Here is a 9998-nt window from a genome sequence, read left to right as displayed (position 1 = left end):
GTCAGCAGCATTAACAAATAAGTTTAAAGAATGTGTGCTTCAAGGAAGAAATAAGACTCATTGATTAACATCCAGAATTCTTTGTTATAATCATCTTTCTTTGCCCTGCATATTCTTTCATTATATCTTGTGTCCTTATCCATGTAAGCTTTCAATAGGCAATTAAATTTCTCCTAACTGGTGAAGGATCGTGTCCATCATGCCAATACTAGTTGTCGTCATTATTGGCACAATCCTTCTATGTACAAGCCTATAGTTACCATTGGAATCAACTAGGAGAAAGTGAGGTCTGCAGATGCTGGAGATCAGAGTCGAGTGTGTTGCTGGAAAAGCACAGCAGGTCAGGCAGCATCCGAGGAGCAGGAAAATTGATGTTTCAGGCCAGAGCACTTCTTCAAGAATTCCTCTCGACTATAGTTACCATAGTCTGAGACCTGGGCCAGATTTTCCAAGGAGTAGCAATCACACATTGCCGCTCCATTCCTTTATGAAAGAGATCCACATAACTGACAAGGTTCCAACCAGAGCTCCTTCCAAAATGTAGAGCTGTATTTTTATTCTGACAGGACCTTCATAATGCAGAACAGTAGGGAGCAAGCAATGTATACCTCCTCTTTGACACCCATCATTTACATGTCTAATATCACAGCCACTTTGATTCCTTTCGAAAGAAAATATACACACGATAATGGAGGTAAAGGTAGAGTGTCAGTGCTAGAATTCCAGGTAAGTTGGGTGCCAGTTTGTGTGTGCCAGGTAGCAAACTGTTGGGTAAGTAGGAGTAGGGTACCAGGTGGTCAGGGTGCCAAGTAGGTGAGGTGTAGGGTAGCGAGTTAAGAGTGCTAAGGATAGCTCTGCATGGTTGGGTGATATTGGTTCCAGCGAATGGGATGGGGTTAGATTTGTTAGTGGGGGAAGGAAAGTTTGGGTCTGGTGCAGGGTGCATAAGGTGGTGTCTGGTCCCATGGTTGGAGGATAAAGAGGCAGTATCAGGTCAAGATCTGGGGCAAGTATAATAGTTTACTCATTTTAATAGTGGTTCAACAGTTAGCTGATTTAATACTCTCTTTTTCTCCTAAATGACTATTTACATAACTGCAGCCATCTAAATTTTCAAACGTATAATGGATGCTTTGAGGATTCCAGGTATAGGGGAATTGTCCTGCAGAATCTTCAATTTCTCAGGCAAATTCCTCATGTTTTGGTGGGGGTTCTGCAGGGTCTCAATTCACAAGTCAGGTCTACTTAGCAGAAGTGACTATCTGGCTATTGAAACATCTGGCATATTCACAAAGTGAATGTTCATGGTTATTTGCTCAACATGAGCCAAATCTGGGGTAAAATCCAATGATTAATGTACTTGGCAGCATAAACAGATGTTGCAGTTCTTTCTTTGTTGAATAACAACTGGATTATTCTGTATGTCTTTCTCAAGGTCAAGCACATGTAACTCATTGTCTTTCTCACAAAGATAGTTATCTATAACTAGGCCAAACAAAGCTAGAAATTCTACAGATTTCAGAAGTTCCTCTTCCCAGAAATGATTTGGAGATGCTGATGTTGGACTGGGGTGTACAAAATTAAAAATTGCACACCACCAGGTTCTGCTCCAACAGGTTTATTTGAAAGCACTAGCTTTCAGAGCACTGCTCCTTCATCAGGTGGTTGTGGAGTATAAGATTGTAACGCACAGAATTTAGAGCAAAAGTTTATAGTGTGATGTAACTGAAATTATATATTGAAATTGATTTGGATTGTTTATCAAGTCTCTCTTGTTTTAGAATGGCTATGTTGGTTTCAGTTCTTTCATATGTAAATTCCAGAACTTTCTTCAAGTTCACTTGAGAATGTAACTTTAACAATAGGTGCTATGTTGGCCCAAATAATGCTTTGAAGGTGTGAGGTGCTCTGTGTGAGGCTGTCTGTGCTCCAATGTTCAGACTGATTCTAATCATAAAAAAGGGATTTACAGAATCTTACATGGATTTAAGCAGTTTTTTGAGCAAAATAAAATGTAATTCTGCTGGTACAAATTCACCTCACAAGCTTGTGTGTGCGCACGCGCGCTCAGGGCGTGGTGGGGGTATGAGTGCCTGTGAGAGTGTATGTGAGTGTAAAGGAGTATACGTTTGTGTGAGGGTGCATGTGGGAGTGTGAGAGGGAGGGCCTGCATGAGTGTATGGGTCTGTAGGAGTGTTTGTGTGTGCGTGTGTTTTTGCACAGACCCTCTCTCATACACAAGCTCTTTCTCATACGCTCACACATGCACTCCCGCACTCTCACAAGCACTCTCTTAAGACTTATACTCCTTTACGCTCGCTCATACACATACTCTCTCACAGACATTCATACCCACCCACATGCTTGTGTGCACGTGCACACTCCACAAATGTGTGTATATTTGTATTTGCAGAAGTACATTCTATTTTGCTCAAAAACTGCTTAAATCCATGTATGATTCTGTAAATCTTTTTTAGATCAGAATCAGTCTCACACCTTCAATGCATTACCTGGGCTAACATGGCACCGATTGTTTAAAGTTCACTTGAGAATATAACTTTTTAAGAAAGTTCTGGAATTTACATATGAAAGAACTGAAACCAACTTGTCCATTCTAAAAGATGAGAGACCTAATAAAAAAATCCAGGTCTTTTTCAATATATAGTTTCAGTTACATCACACTGTAGGACCAATTTAAAGCAAAAGTTTACAATCTCATACTCCACTTCCACCTGATGAAGGAGCAGCGCTTGGAAAGCTAGTGCTTCCAAATAAATCTGTTGGACTAGAACAAACTTCAGGAAGGAAGTCGATGGTATGACAAAAAATGTACCACAATAGGGAAAATGGTTAAGGTGATCTGAGCAAGGATTGCATTGGTATAGATAGCTAAATGGAGAAACTTTGAGAAAGAACTACTCCTGTTCACAGGTTGCCTGCTTAAGAAGTTCCATCAGTGGGAATGTCCACACGGAGAGTGAGGAGGAAACTGCAGTGTATCATGTCTCTGGATGTATGGTTGAATTGCTCATGCTCTGATGCAGTTGGTCATAATAAATAAGAGCTTCTCATAATAAAGTCCTGAGCCCGTTTTGAGCCATCAATTTTTTTTAAAAAGCCCTAGTGTGGTATGCCAAGGCTGCTGCCTGCAAATTTTTGTAATCCTAGATAACATGTCTACTAGGCAAACTAGACAGTTATCTTTTTTCCCCATCCTCTGACTTGCTCACTGATTTTGTTTGCAACCCAGAAGACTCCCCTATTGATTGCTGGAAATAATTCCTATGTGCTAGCTGTGACCTCTTGCCATGATAATTTGAAAGAAACTTGGCTGTTAAAATTGTTTAAAGCCTGGTTTGATTAGATAGATTACTTAGTGTGGAAACAGGCCCTTCAGCCCAACAAGTCCACAAACGACCCTCCAAAGAGCAAGCCACCCAGACCCATTCCCCTATATTTACCCCTTCACCTAACACTATGGACAATTTAGCATGCCCAATTAACCTAACCTGCACATTTGTGGTTTTTTTTTGGAATGTGGGAGGAAACCGGAGCACCCGGAGGAAACCCACGCAGACATTGGGAGAATGTGCAAACTCCACACAGTTGCCTGAGGCGGGAATTGAACCAGAGTCTGTGGCGCTGTGAAACAGCAGTGCTATCCACTGTGCTGCCACTATGCCACCCACTGGTCATGTTGGGTTTTCAAAGAACGATAAAGCACACAAACAGGCCCTTCAGCCCTCCAAGCCTGCACAGGCATATTTTGCACTTCCAACTAAAACTGTCTTCACTTCGAGGATTCATCTCCCTCTATTCCCTTCCTGTTCGTGTATTTGTCATGTTGCTTTTGTCTGCTTCCACCACCTCTGGCAGCACATCCCAGGTAGTGACCACCCTTCATACGAAAAACATGCCTTGCACATTTTTTTTAAACCACACCCCTGCTGCACCTTTAACTTGTGTCCTCTCCACACTAGGTGGGAGAAGAATCCCTCAATTTCTACTATATTCATGCCATTCACAATCTTAAAACATCTATCAGGTTGCCCCTCAACTTCCTGCGTTCCAGTGAAAACAAATTCTGTCCATGCAACCTTTCTTCACAGCTATAATCCTTCATACTAGGTAATATCCTGGTAAACCTTTTCTGTGCCCTCTCCAAAACATCCACATCCTTCTTGTAATACGGTGACCAGAATTGTACACAATATTTAAAGTGTGGCCGAACTAAAGTTCTATAAAGCTGCACTAGCAAGTCACCAGCAGGCACTTTCTCACCGTCTTTGCATTTCTGTTCTTTTTGAGCATAAGAGATATGATTAGTAAGTTTGCAGATGACACCAAAATTGTAAATGTAGTGGACAGCAAAGAAGATTACCTCAGATTACAACAGGATCTTGATCAGATGAGCCAATGGGCTGCGGAGTGGAAGATGGAGTTTTATTGAGATAAATGTGAGGTACTGCGTTTTGGGAAAGCAAATCTTAGCAGGATTTATACAGGTAAGATCTTAAGGAGTGTTGCTGAACAAAGAGACCTTGGAGTGCAGGTTCATAGCTCCTTGAAAGTAGAGTCGCAGGTAGATAGAGGATATTGAAGAAGGTGTTTGGTATGCCTTCTATTATTGGTCATAGTATTAATTTCAGGAGTTGGGAAGCCATGTTGGGGCTGTACAGGGCATTGGTTACGCCACTGTTGGAATATTGCATGCAGTTCTGGTCTCCTTCCTATCGGAAGAATGTTGTGAAACTTGAAAGGGCTCAGAAAAGAGTTACAAGGATATTGCCAGGGTTGGAGGATTTGAGCTATAGGGAGAGGTTGAATAGGCTGGGGCTATTTTCCCTGGAGCGGCTGAGGGGTGACCTAATAAAGATTTATAAAATCATGAGGGGCATGGATAGGATAAATAGACAAAGTCTTTTCCCTGGGGTCAGGGAGTCCAGAACTAGAAGGCATAGGTTTAATGTGAGGGGGGAAAGATATAAAAGAGACCTAAGGGGCAATTTTTTCACTCTGAGGATGGTATGTAGATGGAATGAGTTGCCAGAGGAAGTGGTGGAGGCTGGTACAATTGCAACATTTAAAAGGCATCTAGATGGGTATGAATAGGAAGGGTTTGGAGGGATATGTGCTGGGTGCTGGCTGGTGGGACTAGATTGTGTTAGAATATCTGGTTGGCATGGACGCGTTGGACTGAAGGGTCTGTTTCTGTGCTGTACATCTCTATGACTCTATCACAAACATCAGTTCCTCAAACCTTAAATTTAACTTTTAAGCACATTCATCTCTACTTTGCTGTCTCATTTCAGCAATCTGAGCTCTTCTGCATTTTTAATATTAATTAAATATCACTCTTGCTCCTCATACTTTCACAACTAGTGATTCAAGAAATGTTGGTGATTAGCAAGCTTTTCCAAACTCCTTCGCATCCTGGAAATTCTCATGCCAGGATAAAGAGGAGGGATATCCTAGTTCTCTAATAGCACCAGTGAGGGGGAATTCTAAGGTCAGAAGATAATGATGATATTTTATCCATGAATGTTGCAGGGGAAATGTGGCTGTATTTCTATTAAAAATCGAAAAATGTCTCTAGTCCCAATCATGAGTTTTATCTTTTGATATTTTTAAATGGTTCATTAATGTTGGAGCAAGAGAGAAAATTTTTTTAAATAAAAATTTATTCCATGTGGCATTAGCATATACTCTGAATAGCTGGAAGAGTTTTGAGTAGAAATTCAAAAATTCTTTAGAAAACCTACTAGTCAAGAACTGCTGTTCTGGTCTCCATGATTCAGAACACTTAGGTTCTAACTATTTCTGTTTTGACACTCTCAGGAGGCCTGACAGCATTTGTGGTGATAGCTGACTGACTTTTTATTTTCACAAGTGAAGTTTAGGTCCAATACCATTAGTTAACTTACCTGTTCCTTCACCCCCTGCGAGCTGAACTGCTCACAGTTGGTTTTTTTTTGCTCTAGTGTCACATTTTCAACTTAGAATTTTACTCACGCATATTTAAAAACTTGATTTACTGAGTGCTGTCTTGAGGATTGACTACTCATTGTCATGTATTGGAAAAATATGAAAGTCACAGATTATATCAAATGGACATAATAATAGTTTGTATCTAACATAGTCATTGCAACTGATGTGTGACTCATCCAATGAAAAAGAGGACTCCAGATTTCAATTTTCATTCAGCAAATTCTTGGCATAAATTCAATTTTATAAATTCATTCTATCAATTCACCTGCACAAGAAAATAAAAACTCAAAGTAATTGGTTTTTACCTACTAGGAACTCCTTGTCAAATATTGCCATAGCTAAATTACATCAGGATGTTCAAAATGTTGGCATTTTAAAATTAGTTTCATTACATACAGACCTTTCCCATTGCTTAAGCAGAAGACCAGTTTTCTGATGAGGATATTATTAATATAATTACTTTTTAGAATTAGATGTTGCACAAGAGTTCCAAAGACTTCAGAGGAATGTTTAATAATTAAAAATCCAATGAAATTATTAATATACATGACAGCATTACAAAGAAACATCAGGTTCAGACCAGGCAATATGATGTTTATTCAGGATAAAATATGAATCAAAAGTATAGAAAAGAGAAGGAAATATTTATTGATGCTGGCACTGATTATGTTCACATGAATTTTCCATGCTACTCTTCATACACTTTTCTTACCTTTATACTTAAAATATTGATTGCTTCAAATTCTGTTTGTTACATTTTACTAGGTAACAAGGAATAAGAACTGTCTCAATTTAAATTATAATTAAAATCTAAACAAGCAGCAAAAAGATAACACAAAGTCCTGATTTTGAAACCCTATATTTTTGAAAGGGTTTGTTGGGATTGGAAGTAGCACACACTGTAAAAATCAATACATGCAGACATATTCCTTAGTAGAAACTCTTTTTGTGGAAAATGGAGCCGTACTTCAAAGTACAATCAACGCTAGTTTCATTGTGATATCTTTTTCCTTACCCTGCTAAATTTCACACAAGCTCATTTTGTTAAATAACTGACAATTTCCTAGCCAGTTGAAATTAGGTTCTTAAAAAAAAATGTTATCCAATAATTGGTTTGAGACTATAGTGGCACTTATCAATGTAAATTAATATTTGGCAAAGACACTTTGCACCCAGAACAACTTAATGTTCTTAGATGTTTACATAAGCATATCATCAACAGTAGAATTTTGCACTACTTGTACTTCACCAAAGTGTGGTATTCTGATGCATATTGAATAAACAAAAGCAATCTCACTGCATGTTCTTGTTTAATTGCCCAGCAGTTGAGGCTGGGTCAGCATTTATTGCGCATCTTTTGATTGCCGGAGGGCAGTTAAGAGACTCAGCTGTGGATCTAGAGTCACGTGTAGACCAGATCAAATAAGGATGGCAGATTTCCTTCTCTAAACAACAGTGAACCAGTAGACAATTGACAATGGTTACAATCCAGAAGGCTTGTAGGCTGCCCTGTGTGCTGTCATCCCAGGGAGGGGGACGAGCTTTCCTAGAAGTGGTCTGAAAGTGTCTCAGTGTAGTCCGCAAGCTGGATGGTGTCGGTGTGGGCGAGAGCCAGATGGTACATAGGAGCAGACCAAAGGCCATAAGGCAGGTAGGCCATCATCAGCGCTGTCACCCCGGGCAGATACCTGGGCTGCCCTAGAGGGCAGCTTGGGGAAGCCAGAAGGTGGGTAGACTGTCCTGATCACTCTCGTCCTGGGGAGGTAGGTATTAATTTGTACTATTACTAAAATATAAATAAACAGGAGATTTAAAATCTCCTCCGTTTAGGGAACTGACAAAAGAACAACGGTTACATGGTCATCCTTTAGACTTCTTTTAATTTCAGATTTTTATTGAATTAAAATTTTGATTTTGGGATTTCAAGTAAGCCACTGTTTCATCTGGAATGTACATCTAGGATGTTGGAAAGTGAGGAAAAAGATAAACTGGTGAGTGTTGCACTTTCTGCAATTGCGTGAGTAGGCGCTGGGGGGTTGGTATTGTAAAGAGGTGTGGGTAGTTGAGGAAGAGTAGACCAGGATATACCAGAAGCAATGGTCCTTGCAGAATACTGACAAGGGAGGAAAGGGGAATCTGTGTATGGTGGTAATATCTTACCAGAGATGGTAGAAATGTTGGCTTATGATTCTTTGTGGGATGGAAAGTCTGGACCGGGGACCCTATTATTGTGGGAGGGAATGGGTTGGGATAGAAATATGGAAAATAGGTCAGTGATATGGGCCTCATCTCTGCTTCAGATAAGTGTTTTTGAGTACCTCTAACTATATCTGTATAATTCGTAAAGCTCCTTGAACTAATTGAACTGATTTGTAATCCATCTTGGTCTTAGCAAATGAGTTGCCTCCTGCTAATAAAGACAAGACTCTCATTGGTGCCATATAGCCACTGTAGCAAATAGAAACAATAATTCAAAAATTGGAATGGAAAAGCTCTGATGGCAACAATTGTATGCAATTAAAACCATTGTCAATCGAGATGGAAGAGTTCTAATTGTGATCCTAATTAGTTAACTTTTTAAAATTTTGTTCACAACACTTTTTTTTCATAAGCAGAAAGTAAACCTAAACAGCAGCAGTCATAGAAAGTTCCACTTGTTTAATCCTTTTTCAAAAAACAATTGAGAATAAACCATGGCAGGTTTTTTGTATTCAGTCTTGTTTGGGAGTTCAAGAGCACAGTCTCAGCTATCAGTTGATAGAAACCTCACCACCTCATCCCAAATTAAAATGTTGTCGGTTTTAGCTTCACTTCAGAGACTTGAGGACAAAATCTGAGTTGACACTTCCAACACCAGTACTGTTTGATTATTAGGTTTTCTGTACTGTACACTTTTTAAGTACTTTAAACTAATATGCAGGTATGTAGTATATTAAATTTATAGCCTAACTAGTTTAACTAAAAATCAGGAAAGATGTTTTCAAATTTGGAATCTTGTTAAACAAAATACTACAAAAATGTTAGGACCAATGATATGTAGCTGTAAAATATGGGTGCTGTTGGGCACTAGTGTAATCCACAGCAACCACATCTGCATCTCAAAGAACTCCAGTTCTGAGTGGATAAGGTGGAATCTGCTTTTTGGCTCTCAATGTAATTTTATCAGCTAATACCTGGACATTTGATCAAGGAGACAGTTGCATTAAGCTGTTACATTTAGACATTTTCCAATACACTAGGTCACTTCCAGAATCAAAGAAATTTTGCAAGATTATTATCAATCATAAAATCCCTACAGTGCAGAAAGAGACCATTCAGCCCATCAAGCCTGCACCAACCCTCTAAAGAGCAATTCATCCAGACCCAGCCCCCTACCCTATACTTGTAACCCTACATTTACTATGGCTCACTCACCTAACCTGCACATCCCTGGACACTACAGAGGGAATTTAGCATGTCTATTCCACATAAACTAACTACTTCTTGTAAAAAGAAACTGGAGCACCGAATGGAGACAAAGAAGAAAGAAATTTACAGCACAGGAACAGGACCTTCAGCCCTCCAAGCTTGGGCCAATCCAGATCCTCTATCTAAACCTGTCACCAATTTTCAATGGATTCAAATCCCTGTGCTTCCTGTCCACTCATGTATCTGTCTATATATATCTTAAAGGATGTTGTCATGCCTGGCTCTTTCACCTCACTGGTAACACATTCCAGATCCCATCACCCTCTGCATAAAGAACTTTCCACACATCTCCCTTAAATTTTTCCCCTCTCACTTTGAACTTGTGACACCTAATAACTGAGTTCTGGGAGGGAAAAGCTTGCTATCCATCCTGTCTACATGTCTCATTATCATGTAGACCTTAATCAGGTCCCCCCTCAACCACCTCCTTTCCAATGAAAATAATCTTTATCTACTCAACATCTCTTCATAGTTAATGCCCTCCATACCATGCAACATCCTGATGAACCTTCTCTGCACCCTCTCAAACATCCATATCCTTA

The sequence above is a fragment of the Chiloscyllium punctatum genome, chromosome 9 (assembly GCF_047496795.1).
Source record: "Chiloscyllium punctatum isolate Juve2018m chromosome 9, sChiPun1.3, whole genome shotgun sequence".
In the NCBI taxonomy this organism is placed as follows: Eukaryota; Metazoa; Chordata; class Chondrichthyes; order Orectolobiformes; family Hemiscylliidae; genus Chiloscyllium; species Chiloscyllium punctatum.
This window is presented reverse-complemented; position numbering follows the sequence as displayed.